This window comes from Hypanus sabinus, chromosome 2 (genome assembly GCF_030144855.1).
Source record: "Hypanus sabinus isolate sHypSab1 chromosome 2, sHypSab1.hap1, whole genome shotgun sequence".
NCBI lineage: Eukaryota > Metazoa > Chordata > Chondrichthyes > Myliobatiformes > Dasyatidae > Hypanus > Hypanus sabinus.
The window spans coordinates 127,636,360-127,655,717 of NC_082707.1; the positions used below are offsets into that span (position 1 = coordinate 127,636,360).

General features: G+C 41.6%; 1 long non-coding RNA gene across 3 annotated transcripts in view; it reads right to left on the bottom strand.

The window, feature by feature from the left end:
* Nucleotides 1-19,358, bottom strand: part of LOC132383527 (uncharacterized) — a 50,649-nt gene that overhangs the window by 5,305 nt on the left and 25,986 nt on the right. For 2 of the 3 annotated variants that reach the window (XR_009508706.1, XR_009508705.1), the window contains exon 2: nucleotides 44-179. This is a non-coding gene — a long non-coding RNA (uncharacterized LOC132383527). Of the gene's footprint in view, nucleotides 1-43; nucleotides 3,054-19,358 lie in introns of those variants that run through there. The other variant, XR_009508703.1, reaches the window with a different exon arrangement.

The following is a 19,358-nucleotide window of genomic DNA, read 5'->3' on the forward strand; positions in this document are numbered from 1 at the left end:
CTTGCCACTTCGAGATGGATTCATTCATGACCCCATACCCCACCTCTGGTGTTTTCCGTGAGTCAGCTCATATTCTCGGTCCGTTTCTGATCTTCTCCGCGAGGCAGCTCCCCGGATGCAGCAGGTTGCGAGATCATTCGATCAAGTTCCAAACTGAACGTTGTGGGTTCCAACAGTTTCTGTAACACAAACAAAACAAAAAGAACAAGAAGGCATAAAAAAAGTGAAATCATTGAAGAGATTTGCTCCCTGGAAGATGTTGTTCGAGAAATTGTTGTTCGCTGGCGCCATCTTGACCCCCGAATTATTTATTCTACCCTTTATTTATTAGCTTTATAAAGATCTGCAAAGTTTTACAACTGCTTATGGAGGAAAACAATAGTTAATCCTGTCCTTGACTGGCATGAGTAACTATGCTTCCCTGGAGACTGATTAGGAGTCAATTCTATGAAGAAAAGTAATATTTCAAGGTCTTTCAAGTTCAGGACCACAGAAGTATTTAGGGTTGTCTCAATTGCTACCTAACAGAGATCATTTGATGAAAAGTGCTGTTGGCAGTGCTACCTAGTCCTTAGTAACTTGCTCATCAATGTTCAGTTTGGGTTTCACGAAGACCATCAGCTTGGGTCCCATCGCATTCTTGATTCAAACATGAACTGAAGGGGGAACAAAGACAAAGAGGTGAGAAGTGGGTGAAATGACATTTGGGATTCTTTTCTCACACAGTGGGAAAGTACCAAAGATGGTTTGGACAAATGTCTGTCTATTCAATATATGATATTAATGCCATAGTATCTGGAAGAGCCTGCAGCTGTTGTTGATGCTTGTGGCAATTTTGAATCAGAATCAGAATTAGGTTTATTGTCAATGACATAAGTCAGGGAATTTGTTGTTTTAGCACCAGTACAGTGTAAGACATAACAAATTACTATATGTTACAATATAAATAAATAAATAAATAAATAATGGTAAAGAGGAATAGTAAGATAGTGTTCATGGATCATTTAGAAATCTGATTGCAGGGAGAAGAACCTGTTCCTAAAACATTGAGGGTGAGCCTTCAAGCTCCTGTATCTGCTCCCCGATGGTAGTAATGAGAGGAAGCCATGACCCAGATACTGTTTTGATGATAGACTGTTTGAGGCACTGCAGAAGATACCCAATCTTTACCCCCTCATAAATCTGTACACATCTATCAAATCTCCCCTCCATCTTCTACATTCCAAGGAATAAAGTCCTAACCTATTCAATCATAACTCAGGTCTTGCAGTCCTAGCAAGATCCTTGCAAATTTTCTCTCTGCTTATTCAACCTTACTTACATCTTTACTGTAGGCAGGTGACCAAATCTGCACAGCATCTTCCAAATGAAGAAAAAGAATGTGCTGAAGCTTTTGGAAAGCATCAAGTTGGATAAATCGCTGGGACCAGATGAGATGTACCCCAGGCTACTATGGGAGTTGAGGGAGGAGATTGCTGAGCCTCTGGCAATGATCTTTGAATCACCAATGGGGACGGGAGAGGTTCCAGAGGTTTGGAGGGATGCGGATGTTGTTCCTTTATTCAAGAAAGGGAGAACCCTGGAAATTATAGACCAGCAAGTCTTACTTCAGTGGTTGGTAAATTGATGGAGAAGATCCTGAGAGTCATTTGGAGAGGCATAATATGATTAGGAATAGTCAGCATGGCTTTGTCAAGGGCAGGTCGTGCCTTAAGAGCCTGATTGAATTTTTTGAGGATGTGACTAAACACACTGAAGAAGTAAGAGCAGTAGATATAGTGTATGTGGATTTCAGCAAAGCATATGATAAAGTACCCTATCGAAGGCTTATTGAGAAAGTAAGGATTCAAGGGGACATTGCTTTGAGTTTTCAGATCTGGCTTGCCCACAGAAGTGGTTGTAGACGGGTCATATTCTTCATGGAAGTTGGTGACCAGTGGAGTGCCTCAGGGATCTGCTCTGGGACCCTTACTCTTCATGAATTTTATAAGTGACCTGGATGAGGAAGTGGAGGGATGGGTTAGTAAGTTTGCTAATGACACAAAGGTTGGAGGTGTTGTGGATAGTATGGAGGGCTGTCAGAGGTTACAGCGGGACATTGTTAGGATGCAAAACTGGCCTAAGAAGAGGCAGATGGAGTTCAGTGTGAAGTGGTTCATTTTGGTAGGTCAAATATGATGGCAGAATATAGTATTAATGGTAAGACTCTTGGCAGTGTGGAAGATCAGAGGGATCTTGGGGTCCGAGTCCATAGGACAGCTGCGCAGGTTGACTCTGTGGTTAAGAAGGCATACAGTGTATTGGCCTTCATTAATCGTGAATTGAATTTAGGAGCCAAGCGGTAATGTTGCAGCTATATAGAACCCTGGTCAGACCGCACTTGGGAGTACTGTGCTCAGTTCTGGTCACCTCACTACAGGAGGGATGTAGACGCCGTAGAAAGGGTGCAGAGGAGATTTTCAAGGATGTTGCCTGGATTGGGGAGCATGCCTTATGAGAATAGGTTGAGTGAACCCGGCCTTTTCTCCTTGGAGAGATGAAGGATTGATTGTGTGGATAGTCAGAGGCTTTTTCCCAGGGCTGAAATGGCTAGCACACAGGTTTAAAGTGCTGGGGAGCAGGTACAGAGGAGATGTCAGGGGTAAGTTTTTTACTCAGAGAGTGGTGAGTGCATGGAATGGAATGCCAGCAACGGTGGTGGAGGCAGATACAGCAGGTTCTTTTAAGATACTTTTGGATAGGTACATGGAGCTTAGAAAAACATAGGGCTATGGGTAAGCCTAGTAATTTCTAAGGTAGGGACATGTTCGGCACAACTTTGTGGGCTGAAGGGCCTGTATTGTGCTGTAGGTTTTCTATGTTTCTATTAAATTAGGCCTCACCAACATCTTGTGCAACTTCAACATAACATCCCATCTCCTGTACTCAATACTTGATTTATGAAGGCCAATATGCTTATTTACCTGTGACTCCACTTTTAATGAATTATGCACCTGTATTCCCTGATCCCTTTGTTTCCCTGCACTCCTTTGTGCTCTACTATTCACTATGTAACACCTACCCTGGTTCATCCTCTCGAAGTAAGACAGCTTGCACTTGTCTACATTAAATTCCATTGGCTAGTTTTTGGCCCACTTTTTCAGCTGGTCCAGATTCCACTGCAAGCTCTGTTAGTCTTCCTCGCTGTCCATTACGACCCCAATCTTGGTGTCATGCGCAAATTTGCTGAGACAGTTAACCACATTATTATCCAGGTTATTGATAAAGATAACAACCAACGATGAACCCAGCATCAGTCCCTGCAGCATTCCACTAGTCACAGGCCTCCAGTCAGAGAGGCAACCATCTCTGGCTTCTCCCACAAAGCTAATGTCTAATCCAACTTACTACTCCATCTTGAATGGTGAGCAACAGAATCTTCTTGACCAACCTCCATTGTGGGACCTTGTCAAGTGCCTTGCTAAAGTCCCCGTTGACAACATCTACAGCTTTGCCTTCATCAACCTTCCTGGTAACTTCCTCGAAAAACTCTGTAAGATTGGTTAGACAACACCTACCAGGTTAAAGTTATGTACATTTTTAGTTCAATAAATGAATAACTAAAAATTATTTTTAATAATGATTTAATTCACTGAAATATATTTTGATGGTTCCACATGGAATCATGTTAAAAATTCATAAGCCCAGATATACAGAGTTGGAGAAGGTGACTTGTTGTTTAAAAAATAAGCTTGTTAATTTATCTAAATTATTTGTACAATTAATTGTGTATTTCCTCAAATACAGCAGAACACATACAATATATTCAACTGTAAAATATTCTTGGATTGCCTTCATTATTAATGCATTAAGTTTCAATTTTTTTTCCATTTATATCACAATGCCAGTCAGCAGAGCTCTCCTCCAGATAAAGAGCAAGGAAAATTGATAATAAATAGTAATCACTTTACATTTTTCCTAATACTTTTTACTTTATGTTCAATTTAAAAGCCAACTTCTCTAAGCAAATCTACTACTTTAACTTCATATATAGCATAAAATGACTGAGTTAGCATTGTATCAGCTAAATGTATAATTTCACCATTGTACCTACTAACTCTTAAAACCATATTTTAAGAGATATTATAGAAAAGCAAAAATAAATTGGCAGATTGAAAATCATGCCACTAACTTTCAGTAATGATACAATTGCTTTCTAGGTTCAACACGATCAATGTAATAAGATTTCACACTAACGCTTATGTGTGTTTTAGTACACTATAACTGATCTGAGAAAGGTCACTGAACACTCGTGAAGAAACATAAATATCTCATTAAAACAAATGATCAACTTAAAGTGTAGATAAAGGTTTACTCAGCAGCTGAAATTTAGTAGCAGCACATATTGATTTTCTATGATAAAGTTGGACAAAAAAGCTGTGTAAATAATTGCAGTTTCTGCATTTTAGTTGTCTCATCTTTCTCTCAATTGCACAAAAAGTAATTGAATATCTCTGAGTAACACACACAAAATATTGAAGGGAATCCAACAGGTTAAGCAGCATCTATGGAGGGGAATAAAGAGTCGATGTTTCGGGCTGAGACCTTTCATTAGGACTTGGTGAAGGGTCGCAACCTGAAGCATTCATGAAGGACCTCAGCCCAGCCAAAGCTCAAAATACATCCTCTGTGACAGTGGTGCATTATCCTTCCTGATTCCCCTAAACCTCCTCCTCCACATCCTTTGATATGACAAATTTCACCAACCATCTCCAACACCTTGGGTGGCTTGTGTTTGATCCCCATCTCACGGGTATATTGCTGACAAATGTGTATTGCATGACACAGTGCTAATATGCAGTAGGTAAATAAATTTCATTGGGAAATGTACATCGTCTTAGTTTACTTCAGCATAGTTTATGCACTAATGCATTGTAGAAGGCCACACAAGCATGAAAACATTCAGCCTCATTCACTGCATGCCTCATCAACCCTTTCTGTGATTTTCAAGTCTGTGTGCCTGAGGAAGATACAGCCCAAGCATACAGAAGGAGGTCCTTATAATATGGTTAAATGAGCCTTAGCTGAGCATGCCTCTGCATCTTGTGTTGTGTCCCTATTTCAAGTAAGTCCACAACATTGAAAGCTTACTCCTTGTAGTCACTCTTGCTCAGTCATCACTCTCACCCAGCTCACCCAATACCCAATTCTCTCCACTCCAACTGTAAAGCCGGTTTTCTTTACAATGACACCCCTTCTCAACAGCCAACCAGATTTTGTCCTCCTAACAATGCCGTAACTCGCCCCTTGAGGCCTTGATTTCAACTTGCACACCTGAATTGATTCCCTGCTATCTCTATCTACATCTTTCCTCTCCTCAGCCTTTCTCCTCACAAAGTGCACCATCCCCCTCCCATCACATGACCCATAAAATGTTACCATTGTTCTCATTGTTACCATCAGGAAGGAGGTGCAGAAGCCTGAAGGCGCACACTCAGTGATTCCGGAAGCATTTTCTATCCCTGTACCTTACAATTCCTAAATGGACAGAGAATACTATCTCACTATTTTTAATACATATTATTTCTGATTTTGCACTGTTTTTAATCTATTCAATATATGTATATATACTTACTGAAATTGATATACTTATTTTTTTCTTTTTATATTATTATGTACTGCATTTTACTGCTCCTGCTAAGTTAACAAATTTCATGAGACATGCTGGTGATAATAAACCTGATTCTGATTCATCATCAAACTGTGTTTCTGACTCCATGCTCTAACAGCGGTGCCATAACATTTAAGAGAAAATCTGCATATGCTGGAAATCCAAGCAACACACACAAAATGCTGGAGGAACTCAGCAGGCCATAACATTGTCCATTTCCATCCCTTGGTGGTCTACATGCTGCTGAAATTCTAATCCACTTCCAGCGTTGACTATTGTAATGCTCCTCTGGCATCCAGGCCTCCCATTCTCCATCCTACATAAACTCCCGCACTGTGAATCACCCTAGCCTGTTGTTTTCTCCTTCCTCTTGAGTTCCATCCATTGGCCCTCAGGTTCTTGAGTGTCTACAAATTTCCATCCCTGTATTATGGTCTCACACATCACTTCCTCCATTAATTTTTCTATCCCAGCAAAACCACCCTCAACATCAATCTCAAAATTTCCTGTCGGCTCTTTTCCATCCTTCTTTTCCATTAAGAATCTAAAACCACCTAGATCCCCATTCAAATAGTTTTCTTCAAGCACTTCTACCTCTATCTCTACTTAAAATCCTCATTAAAAATTCATTGAAGTAATCTTTCTGAAAGATAACTGCTTCCCTTTCCATGGATGCTGTTTGTTTTTCCACATCCAGTATTTTAACATAGAATCTTACAGCATAGTACAGACCCTTTGGCCCATTATGTTGTGCTAACCTGTTAGTCTACGCTAAGATCAATCTAATCCTTCCCTCCTACATATGTCTCCATTTTCTGTTTTGTATTTCAGACAACCAGGTTTTACAAATATTTTTTTTTTTGCAGTCCTGTTCATTTCTACTAATGCCCCCATCTTTGCTTTAGAATCCCTCTTCCTTATGCTTTGATAAAGTACCTATGGGTGTTCTCTATGCCAGAGTTGAAATAAAAATACAAGTATTTGTTGTTTTTGAAGTAGAAAATATCATTAGCAATTCAGACTCTGTGGATTAATGTGATATAAATCTAAATGTTAGAATCAGATGAACAACATGAATTGCCAGCAGCTGTCATTTTTATTTCCAAGCTGTGTGGCCTTTGGGATTTAATTGTCCATCAAAAATCAGAAGGGCACACAGGATTACAGCTGATGTCCCACTGATTGTCAGTTAACCCTTGGTGCTTGTTGCAAATAGAGGATACTAATTACAACATCATAGGTGCCTAGCTGCCTATCGAAAAGTTTTTTTTTGCTGTTCGTTGATCTTTTTGAAATAACAACAGGACTTCCGTTGGCTGCTGCAGCATTACATGTATTAACAGAACAAATACACTGAAACTGGGCAACCATCTCGATCCGATGGAGAACTACTCATAAACAAAGAGCTGACATACTCAGAGTACAGCTTCTTCAAGTGTTCCCGTCTTCACAAAGAACGACCTTGAAATTGTAGCACGAAAGCTGGATGTTTGGTACAATTAACCTGAATAGGTGTGCTCTCCTGTGACCCCCAATCACACGTGCTTTTTATAGAAGTTAATGCATCCTGAGGAACACCAATCTGATGATTATGTTACTGAACTCCACAGCGAGGACCAATTGAAGAATGCGAGTGAAATACCTCAGAGGCAATTTGAGAATCAGTTTAGTACTAACAGGAAATAAAAAGCTGATATCAGTAATATATGTCCTTAATCTGTTATCTCTGATGTGTCCCAAGGAAAAATCTTTCACCTCTTCCTATTTCCCATCTGCACACTGACACTTGGTAACATCAGGATGAAATGTGGCCACAATGAAGATATTCAGCAGTATCTCATCACCACTTTTCTGGCTACTCTAAATTGCCAAATTAAGATACAACAGTAAATAAGCAGAAATTTCCCCCACTCAAGTGCAGGGAAGGCCGGAGGTATCTTATTTGGTGCCTAGGACAATTTCTGTTCTCTAGCTGTTGACTACACCCCTTTCCCTGACTTGTCCAGAGAGGAACTGTTTGCAACCTTGCAATAATCTTCTGCCGTGTAGGTGTGCACTGTTATGACTGCCTACTTCTAGCTCTACAGCATTGCCTGACCCTCCCCTTGCCTTGCCTCAACTTTGTTCCCTCTAGACTTGTCCATTCTTGTCCTTCTGGTCTTGATCTACTCACTGAAAATTTCATCCAAATTACTGACATCTGTGTCCTATATGCACCTATTTCTGTTCAACAAATACTTCTGCGTATGATGACTGCTCTAGGCTCTGGTTAAGTGTTGCTTCAGTTTTTAAAATTGTTGCACTTGTGTCTAAATTCATTAATGGACTCACCCCTTTCTATCTCTGTAATCAGCACGCCTTCTGTGATTCCTCTGCCACTCTAATATGTCATACAATCATCTGTAAATGTCATTGGTCCACTGGTAGTCAAGCTTTAGCTGCTGAAACTCTAATTTCCCTGAATTGTCTCTCTTTTCCTCCTTTAAGAGCATTTAAAGCCAAGCCTGGCTTACTGTCCAGTTTTGATTGATATTGCTCCTGAGAAGCACTTCAGAATACTTTACTATATTTAAAAGCATTGTGTCAATGCAAAGTGTTGGCTCATTCTCACCATGAAAGAGAATTGGGTCCTACTATTCTGACTCATTTTCACACCGTTTTGATCAACTTGATCATATAAAACCATAAATTATGGGAGAACAATTAGGGATTTGGCTCATCGAGTCTGCTCCACATTTCATCATGGCTGATCCATTTCCCCCTCTGTCCCATTGTCCTGCCTTCTTCCTGTAACCCTTCATGCCCTGACTAATCAAAAACCTATCAACCTCTGCCTTAGCCCAATGACGTGGCTTCCACAGCCATCTGTGGCAATAAATTCCACAGATTCATCACTCTGGCTAAAGAAATTCCTCCTAATCTCCATTCTAAAGGAAGCCCTTCTATTCTGAGGCTGTGTCCGCGGGTCCTAGACTCTTCCACTATCTCCACATCAACTGTAACAAAGCTATTCTAATGAAGCAACACCCAGAGAATTTCCCTCTCCCTTTCCCTCCCTTCTCCTTCTCCCTCTCTTCTCCCTCTCCCTCTCCTTCCCTCTCCTCTGTCACTCTCCCCCCTTTCCCTTCCCCCTCTCTCTCTCCCCCTTTCACTCTCCTTCTCCCTCCCCCTCTCTCTTCCTCTTCCTCCCCCTCCCCCTCTTCTTCTCCTTCTCCCTCCCCCTCACCCTCCCTCTCCCATTTTTTCATAAGGAGTGATGCAATAGGACATTTTCTTCAATGCTGTATCAGTGCAAGTGCAATTATGCATATAATCATGAAAGAAACACAACCAAAATATTAAGTAGTCTGTTCAGATATACTGGAAAAATCTCAGCACATTTCCATTGTAGACTCAGTTTCATTTCAAGTAAATAAATGGTGGAACTCTGATTACATTTAAACAAATGGAAAGCAAAGTGAGTTTTCTTTAGAAAATATTCTTAGAATCTCTGTCATGTAGCAGAAACAATGATTAGCACATATGAGCATTCTCACACCTTTAAGAACTATGCATTCCATGAATGGTGTGACATCTGATATATTATTCTTATTGTTTTATTAACCATTATCGTTCATTGAGCACCTTCAATAAAAACTGTTTGGTTAGATGCTGTATCTTGCAGCCTGTTTTACACTACAGCAATTATAGAAGAACTTGCAGAAGCTGTAGCACATACAAAATTCTGGAGGAACTCAGCAGGTCAGGCAGCATCCATGGAAAGGAACAAAGATTCGACATTTTGGGCCGAGTCTCTTCATCGGGACAGAAGCTTGCAGAAGCCATGTCAGTGATAAGTTTGGGATCTTGATGTTGATCAAGTGTGAAGTGGGTGAAATCAGGGGTCCCCAGCTATGGTGCCAGCAGTGGCAGGCAGCAGATGCGTAGAAATGTTGATGAACTGAATAAATCCAAGAGGTCGCAACCTTTTGTTCTGTGTGTGGAATGGCTGTCGGTGTATCTCAGAGCAAGTGGTTTTGTTGTGGTCTCAGGGGACAACAGAGACCAGAACAACAAGCTATGCATGAAAAATGGAAGTCAACAGCAAAACTTGCAGCGAGGCTCTGGGGATCTGGGTCTAAGGACTCAATTTGGTTCGGGATGCTATTATTGTTGCTTGCTTCTATTGTCTGCATGATTTTTTTTTGTTTCTCTTTCTCTGTGCGCAGAGAGGTTTGGGTTCTTTCGGGCTTCTCGCTCTGCAGCTACCTGTAAGCAAACAAATCTCAAGCTGGTATAATTTATACATTCTTAAATAATAAATGTACTTTATATCTCGGAGATTGAAGAAATATAAACTGTGATTTGCCAGCACCTCAAATCATGGATATTGCTTCTTGCATCAACATCGTAAAAACTTCTAAGGGATATGTTAAATCCAACCATTTTGGAGATGTTCTGGAGTTACACTCTCGGGATAGGCAGTCAAAAACTACTAATTATATTCTTATAAAAGGTCACCAGTATGTAACATCAGCTCTTTTTTTAAATCTCTCCAGAGAGATTGGTTCAATCTAACTCTCCTTTACAGCTTACTGTTTTTCTATCAGATTTCTAACATCTGAAGCTTTAAGATTTTTGCCTGAAGTCTTGGCCTGTGGAATCCAGCAATGGGGAACCGCTTCAGTTAAGTGCCTTTTAAATAGAAAAATAATCGATCACAGGTGTAACTAGTAGAAATCCTGCCCAACAGCTCTAGTGATCCTGGTGCTGTTTATATGGAGCTTGCATGTCTCTCGTGTGATCACATGGGTTTCTTCTGGGTGCTCCAGTTTCTTCTCACATCCTAAAAACATGTCAGTTGACAGGTCAATTGGCCACTGTAAAATTACTCTAATGCATCAGTGAGTGATATAGTCTAGAAGGCTTGAAGGAAATATGGGGAGAATAAAATGGGATGGTATAGATTTACTGTAAATTGGTGCTTGCTGGTCAGATTAGCCTGGTCTGACTTGGCCAAAGAGCCTCCTTACAAGTTTATTGTTTATGTGCACAATGCACTTATGTACAGTGAGATACAGTACACTGAAAAACTTGCAGCAGCATCGCAAACATATGGATCTAGACAACACATAGAATATAAATTATACATAAGTAGTACAAGAGAGTAGAGAGAGAGAGAGAGAGAGAGAGAGAGAGAACTGTGCAAAACCAAACATTAGTGAAAAAAGAGACAATTATAGACACAGTCCATGGCAGTGCTAGTGGTTGTCCAGTGTTCCATTGCTGAGGTAGGATTAGGGTTGTTCAGGTCTGTAGGAAAGTAACTGTTCCTGAACCTGGTGGTGTGGGTCTTCAGGCTTCTGTATCTCTAACAAGAAGAGATTATGATTCTGATAGTGGGGATCTTTAATGATACGAGCTGCTTTCTAGAGCACTGCATCTCTCTGACTCTATGCACCGGCTCTCTCTCATCATCCCTTACAAGTATTAACACAAGAGATTCTGCAGCTGCCTGAAATCCAGAGTAACACATATGAAATACTAGAGGAACTCACCTAGAGGCAGCATCTATGGAAATGAGAACCACTGACATTTCAGGCCGAAACCCTTCATCAGGACTACAAGTAGGGCGTTAATCTGAAGCTCTATCCCACAACTGAAGAACCACCTCTCCTCTTCCTGTCCTAATATCGGGTCTCTCGCTTCCATTGACCCCTTCAGTAGTCTACAACTAGACCAGTGACTTATTTGTTTTCCTCCACATGGTCAATAACCTCACAGGAAACAGAAGGAAGACCTTACAGCATATTAAGCTTGCAAGGAATGTTCGATTCCATGTAAAGCCCAGGACCACATACCTAACTGAATTTTCCTGACGTGTCCCTCCATAAAACAATTCTACTTACATATTTCACTTTTAACATGTCTTTTGTTGCTGAAAATAAACTCCAGAATGAGAATTATTGTACCTGATTTTTACTTGCACTACAATGAGCACAGTTCACCCAAGTAAGGAGAATTTATAGATATTCGATGTGCTTCAGCTGTTGTGGTTCTCTCTTTAAGAATTGTAAGGCTAAAATGTTACCTCAAATCATCACTCAATATCAGGAGTTACATCTCCTTCTACCACGACAAGGAGAATTGTTTTATAAATAGGAGCATTTTATTGGTATGCTGAACTGTACGCTGGATACAGAGCAATTAGATTCAATTACCCAAGGCAGAGGATTGCTAGTTTCTTGTCTTTCACTAACAGTGGCTTGTGATCCTGCTCATGTGCTGTGAAGTTCAAAAGAAAAGACAGAAGTGTGTTGTAATTTGATTTTCAACGACAGGTCTTCCGTTTCAGTTACACTGATAGATCCTGTCAAACTAAACCTCACTCTAATTTCTTTTTTATCTCCAAGTTCCGCTTTCTGATCTAACACCTAAATTCCTTTTACAAAACTGGAATTGACAGATTTTGGCCAAGTAGAATCAAGGTGAGTAAGCAGGACTAAAATGTTGCTCAGCCACATGGCTACTAATGGGTTGAGGCTGAGTCATGTTTGTCTGTCTTCTTATTTTGAAGAAGCATGTAATATTTCCAATTGTTTTGGTCTTCTGATTCAATTCCGATGTCGAAGCAATGTTAGAGCTTTAGCAGTTTCCGCAGCTTCTCTCAACAGCCTTGGAGGTATCTCTCCTTGACCTTTCACATTTGAATATTGATAACCATTTAACCACATTTAGTTATTTTATTATTAGCCTTTCTAATTGTGTGGTTTCCTCTACTTTCACTATATATTGCCAACATCATCTTCTCTAGTGAACAAAGGTACAGAAACAAATGGAAACACTGTCTATATACCACATCTGAAATCTGAAATAATGATATTAATGTTTAGCAAATCAGACGTTATTTTTGGAAAGGCAAAAAGTTAATGATAAAGACTTTTCTTCAAAATTGGGAAAAATAAAACAAACAACACACACAAAATGCTGGTGGAACGCAGCAGGCCAGGCAGCATCTATAGGAAGAAGTACAGTCGACGTTTCGCGTCGAGACCCATTTTTCAGGACTAACTGAAAAAAAGAGATATTGTAGTAAGAGATTTGAAAGTGGGAGGGGGAGGGGGAGACCGAAAATGATAGGAGAAGACAGGAGAGGAAGGGATGATGGTAAGAGCTGGGAAGTTGATTGGCAAAAGGGATACAAGGCTGGAGAAGGGGGAGTATCATAGGATGGAAGGCCTTGGAAGAAAGAAACGGGGAGGGGAGCACCAGAGGAAGATGGAGAACAAGCAAGGAGTTATTGTGAGAGGGAAAGAGAGAAAAGAAAAATACTTTAAGAATTAAAAATTACCAATAGGGTAAGAAGGGAAGGAGGGGCATTAATGGAAGTTAGAGAAATCAATGTTCATACCATCAGGTTGGAGGCTACCCAGACAGAATATAAGGTGCTGCTCCTCCAACCTGAGTGTGGCTTCATTTTGACAGTAGAGGAGGCCATGGATTGACATATCAGAATGGGAATGGGACGTGGAATTAAAATGTGTGGCCACTGGGATATCCTGCTTTCTCTGGTGGATGGAGCGTAGGTGTTCAGCGAAACGGTCTCCCAGTCTGCGTCGGGTCTCACCAATATATAAAAGGCCACACCGGGAGCACCGGACGCAGTATAACACACCAGCCGACTCACAGGTGAAGCGTCGCCTCACCTGGAAGGACTGTCTGGGGCCCTGAATGGTGGTGAGGGAGGAAGTGTAAGGGCAGGTGTAACACTTGTTCCGATTACAAGGATAAGTGCCAGCAGGGAGATTGGTTGGAAGGGATGGGGGATGAATGGACAAGGGAGTCACGTAGGCAGCGATCCCTACGGAAAGCAGAAAATGGGCGGGGGGGGGGGAGGAAAGATGTGCTTGGTGGTGGGATCCCATTGGAGGTGGCAGAAGTTACGGAGAATTATACATTGGACCCAGAGGCTGGTGGGATGGTAGGTGAGGACAAGAGGAACCCTATCCCAAGTGGGGTGGCAGGAGGTGAGAGCAGATGTGCATGAAATGGGAGAGTTGATGGTGGAGGAAGGGAAGCCCTTTCTTTAAAAAAGGAAGAAATCTCCTTCATCCTGGAATGAAAAGCCTCATTCTGAGACCAGATGAGGGAATTGAGAGAAGAGGATGGCATTTTTACAAGTAACAGGGTCAGAAGAGGAATAGTCCAGGTAGCTGTGAAAGTCCGTGGGCTTATAGTAGATATCAGTATATAAGCCGTCTCCAGAGATAGAGATAGAGAGATCAAGGAAGGGGAGGGAGGTGTCAGAAATGGACCAGATAAATTTGAGGGCAGAGTGAAAAGTGGAGGCAAAGTTGATGAAGTCAATGAGCTCAGCATGCCTGCAGGAGGCAGTGCCAAAGCATTTGTTGATGTAGCGAAGGAAAAGTGGGGGACGGATACCAGTATAGGCTTGGAACATGGACTGTTCCATATAGCCAACAGACAGGCAGGCATAGTGGGACCCATATGGGTGCCCATGGCTACACCTTTAGTTTGAAGGAAGCGGGTGAAGCCAAAGGAGAAATTATTGAGAGTAAGGGCTAGTTCCACTAGATGGAGGGGAGTCGTGGTAGAGGGGAACTGGTTGGGTCTGGAATCCAAAAAGAAATGGAGAGCTTTGAGACCTTCCTGGTGGGGGATGGAGGTATATAGGGACTGGACATCCATGGTGAAAATAAGATGATGGGGCCAGGGAATTTGAAATCATTGAAAAAATCCAGAGCATGAGAAGTGTCACAAACATATGTGGGAAGGGATTGAACAAGGGGGGATAAAACAGTGTTGAGGTATGCAGAAATGAGTTTGGTGGGGCAGGAGCAAGCTGAGACAATGGGTCTACCTCACGAACATAGGTGGGAAGGGATTGAATTGCTTGAATTTGCAACATCTGCAGATTTTCTCGTGTTTGCAAAAATAAAACAAATATCAGTTGCAGAAGAATGAGGGGGTGGGGAGGAGAGACAAAAGAGAAGGTCAGTGTCCTTTGTTTCATGAATCCTGGTTAACCCCTTCTGTACCAGATGCAGCGATTCAGAGCAATGGGTTTATTATACACCGTCAGGATAGATCTATAGAGTCTCTCAAAAGCAGAGGTGGAGGAGTGTGCCAGGTATGATTTGCTGACAGCTATTTCAAAAGCAAAAGACAATCTCAAATGAGGTTGGAAGCAACATCGGATGTACGAAACTCTGGCAGGGTCTGCAAGACATTACTTCCTACAAAGCAAAACCCAACAGCATGAATGGCAGTGATACTTCACTACCAAATGAACTCAACGTCTTCTGTGCCCGCTTTGAAAGGGAAAATACAACCACAGCTGTGAAGATCCCTGCTGCACCTGATGACCCTGTGATTTCTGTCTCAGAGGCCGATGTTAGGCTGTCTTTAAAGAGAGTGAACCCTTGCAAGAGGGAAGGTCATGGTGAAATACCTGGTGAGTCTCTCCGAGGTGTCAAGATCTCTGAGGATCTAACCTGGTCCCAACATATCAATGCAGTTATAAAGAAGGCAATACTTCATTAGGAATTTGAAGAGATTTGGCATATCAACAAATACACTCAAAAACTTCTATAGATGTACCGTGGAGAGCATTATGACAGGCAGCATCACTGTTTGGTATGGAGGGGCTACTGCACAAGACCAACAGAAGCTGCAGGGGTGGTAAATTTAGGTGGTTCCATCTGGGTACTAGCCTATAAAGTACCCAGGACATCTTCAAGGATTGGTGTCTCAGAAATGCAGCGTCCATTATTAAGGACCCCCAGCACCCAGGGCATGACCTTTTCTCACTGTTATCATCAGGTGGGAGGTACAGAAGCCTGAAGGCACACACTCAGTGATTCAGGAACAGTTCCTTCCCCTCTGCCATCTGAGTCCTAAAAGGACATTGAACCCTTGAACACTACCTCACTTTTTTTTTCTGTTTTTGCATGATTTTTAATCTATTCAATATATGTATACTGTAATTGATTTACTTATTTATTTTTTTCTAGATTATGTATTGCATTGAACTGCTGCTGCAAAGTTAACAAATATCACGTCACATGCCAGTGATAATAAACCTGATTCTGATTCTGTTAGGGCTGTCTGCATTCTCAATGAAATTGGAAGGGAACCTATGGTGAAAGACAAAGGAAAACCAAGAAGGATTGAGTGATGGTGCTGGCTGAAGAGAGTGAGGAATGGGCATCTGGAAAAGATGCACACTGGAGGAAATTCATAAAATCTGAAATACCAAGGAGTGGAAAATATCAGCAATATGAGATGCAAGATGGAACAGCCAGTAAACTAATATTGTTGAATTTATTGTTGAGCCCTGTAATATATCTAGTTGGAAAATGAGTCCCTGTTGAGCTTATGGTAAGCTTCACTGGAATAGCATAAAATAGCAAAAGCAGACCACTCACCAAATGAGAATGGGCTAGAATTAAAGTGTCAGGCAACTGGAAGCTCAGTCTGCAGTCTGACTGGATATGTTTTTAAAGCAGTTGACCAATTTCCAATGGTTTGAACAATTGCATCCAACGTATCATTTCTTTCACTCTAAAGCAGGGATTCCCAACCTTTTTGATGCCATGGACCCCTACCATCAACCAAGGACACAGCCTTGGACCAAACAGCTTGCTTCAGTGATCAATATCCTGTGAAATTCTGTGATAAAACAAAATGGATACCGGGCCAAAGAAAGAAAGGTGGTTAGTAGAGATGGCCAATTGCTTGATTGCATTCAATTTTAAAGCAAATCTTTACTATGCAGAGAGCAGTAGAAAGGCAAGGAGAGATAGTGGAGTCAATTTCAGAGTGTTATCCAAAGTAAATGATGGTGAAGAACAAAGTGAATAGTTTCTCCATAAAGGCTGACATCAGAAAAACAAAGCTGAATGCAGGTTGCAGACTAGGAGGAATGCAAGGAACTGGAGAGATTTAAAACAAATGCTAAGAATTTGGAATTGAAAATTAATGAATCAGGAGCCAATGTATTTCAGTAAGGTTGGATGGGTAAACCAGAAGGCATAGAACTGATTATGGAGAATTTCGGGAATGAAGGGGTTAATAAGTGAGGAGCGTTTGCAAGCTTTGGGCCTGTACTCACTAGGATTTAGAAGAATGTGGGGGATCTCATTGAAACCTACCAAATGTTGAAAGGACTAGATAAGGTAGATATGGAGAGGATGCTTCCTATGGTGGGGATATCCAGAACTAGAGGACACAGCCTCAAAATTGAGGGGTGACCTTTTAGAACAGAGGTAAGGAATAATTTTTTTAGCCAGACAGTAGCAAATCTGTGGACTGCTCTGCCACAGACTGTGGTGAAGGCCAAGTCCGTGAATATACTTAAGCCAGAAGTTGATAGTTTCCTGATCGGTCAGGGCATCAAAGGACATAGTGAGAAGGCCAAAGTAGGGTTATATAGTGAACCAAAGTAGGGTTGGAAGCTGGAGATACTGAAGGAGAGAAACGGAGATCTTTATGATAGAGAGGAAATGAGGTGAAAGCTCAGTGTAAATCAAGTTGCCAAACTACTGCACTGCCTCATTTTATCTGTGGTTGGGGAAGTTAGTTTAGTGATTAACAGGAGATGTCTGTGGTAGGAGGCAAAGGTCTTTCATTAGCTTTGCAGAGGAAATTAAGGGTAAGTCAAGGAGCAAAGATAAGTGCTTTCACAGAACAGAGGAAAATAGAGATGGAAAAATTAGAGTTTGATACTGTCAGTGCATAAATGGAACAAGATAATATCATCGATAGTAATAAATAGAAAGGAAGAGGTGAGATATTTATAGAACCTCAGGGGACACCAGAGCTTATGTTTTATGACTGGCTATTTCTTGATAAGTAGATCATGGAGATATTAAGACCTGCCTGCAAAATGGAAATATTATGGTTTATTCAGACAAAAGGAAAGAGGATGAAGGTGTGAGGATTTGTTGAAATCAGAGACCACAGGTGAAGATAAGGAGACTGTTTTGTGGAAGAAGTTGGGTGGTTAATGATGGAATTATAAGAAAACAACATTTTACACACACAGGCACAAGAACAACAGTAGAGGCTTGGGTCAGAGTAATACCGAAATTTCACCTGGAATAAAGAATTCATCATTCCTGATAACATGCCCTTAAACACCTAGACACTTCTTCCCCTTCCCCTTTGTCTTTGCCTTTCTACCTAAAATTATTTGATTCTTTGTGCCACAGCAATACTTGTAATTTTCCCTTCTGTACCACTATCCCTTGGCAAATAATAAAATTGTGTTCAGCATACCCTCAATTTCCCATAATGTATCCTGGCTGAGCAGAACTCCCAGCAAGTAGCATAAAATCATAAAACCACTCAGTTGGAATCCATAATGTGACATGACATTAGCGAACATTTAGAAAGCCACAGCAAGTCGTCAGGGTTGCAAAGAACAGGTCACGCTTGAGTGATATAATGGATTTTTTATAAAAAAAAGCCTTGATATGGGGAATGTGAATGATGTTATGCTATTTAATTTTTCAAAAGGCATTTAATAAGGTGCCTCGTGAGAGATGCTTTATTAAAATTAAGGCATGTAGAATGCTGCCTCAAAGATAGAGGAAAGGCTAGTGGACAGTAAGCAAAATGTAGAAATATGTAAGTTTCTTGGATTAAAGTAGCTATGGTGCAACCTAGGATCTGTGGTGAAACTGCCTGTGTTTTCTAGACACAGCGGAATCACAGCTTAGCTTGCCAGTGATATTGAGACAAGAAAATACAGAGCTTTGAAGGAAGAATGAGCAAGGCTAAAGGAAAACCTCGGAGGTAGAAGAAATTCTTGCAATTTATAAAAGAGAAATAGTTGACTGGGGGGTGAAATGTATCGAGGAGAAGTATACATAAACAAAGAAGAGATCGGAATCTCCAAGACATAGTAAGATTAGTACAGATGGGTACTTGATCAGCATGCCAGGGAGGGCTGGAATGCTTGTTTCTGTGCAGTGTGACTCTATGCCTTTGTAGTGGTCCATAACATATTCAATATTGTCCCCCAACCTCCACTCTTTCCTAGCAAAACTCAAATAATAACTGGCAAATTGTGAGAGGAGACAATAAAGCAAGCAAACTTGAAGCAACTTAAATTAACAAATTTGTAGTGTTGTAGCGGTGTGCTACAAGCAGCGCTAGAATTACGACACGGAGTCGGTAACTGCAGTCGAAGGAAAAACTTTATTCGAAAACTTCAGCCTCACTTTTAAGCCTCTGTCAACCGGCCCCCCATGGCGAAGAGGCTCCAAAGCTCTGTGCTCGCAAACCCCCGTAGGCTATCTAATTGTGAGTCGGTTCGGATACGCTAGGAAATGAGGCGCTACATAACCCCCCCCCAGAACCGGCGATACACCCCCCAATGTCCACAGCCTGGGCCAGAACCTGCTTGGGAGGTCGGCCTCTGCGCCGAGGCGCCGGAAACTCGGCCGGTTGCGCCAGGTCCACATGGGCCGGCTTGAGGCGGTCCACCGTGAAAACCTCCTCCTTCCCCCCAACGTCCAGCACGAACGTGGACCCGTTGTTCCGGAGCACCGTAAACGGCCCCTCGTATGGCCGCTGCAGCGGCGGCCGATGCCCGCCCCTTCGTACAAACACAAACTTACAGTTCCGTAGGTCTTTGGGTACGTAGGTCGGGTGCCGCCCATGCTGTGACGTGGGTATGGGGGCCAGGTTACCGAGCTTCTCG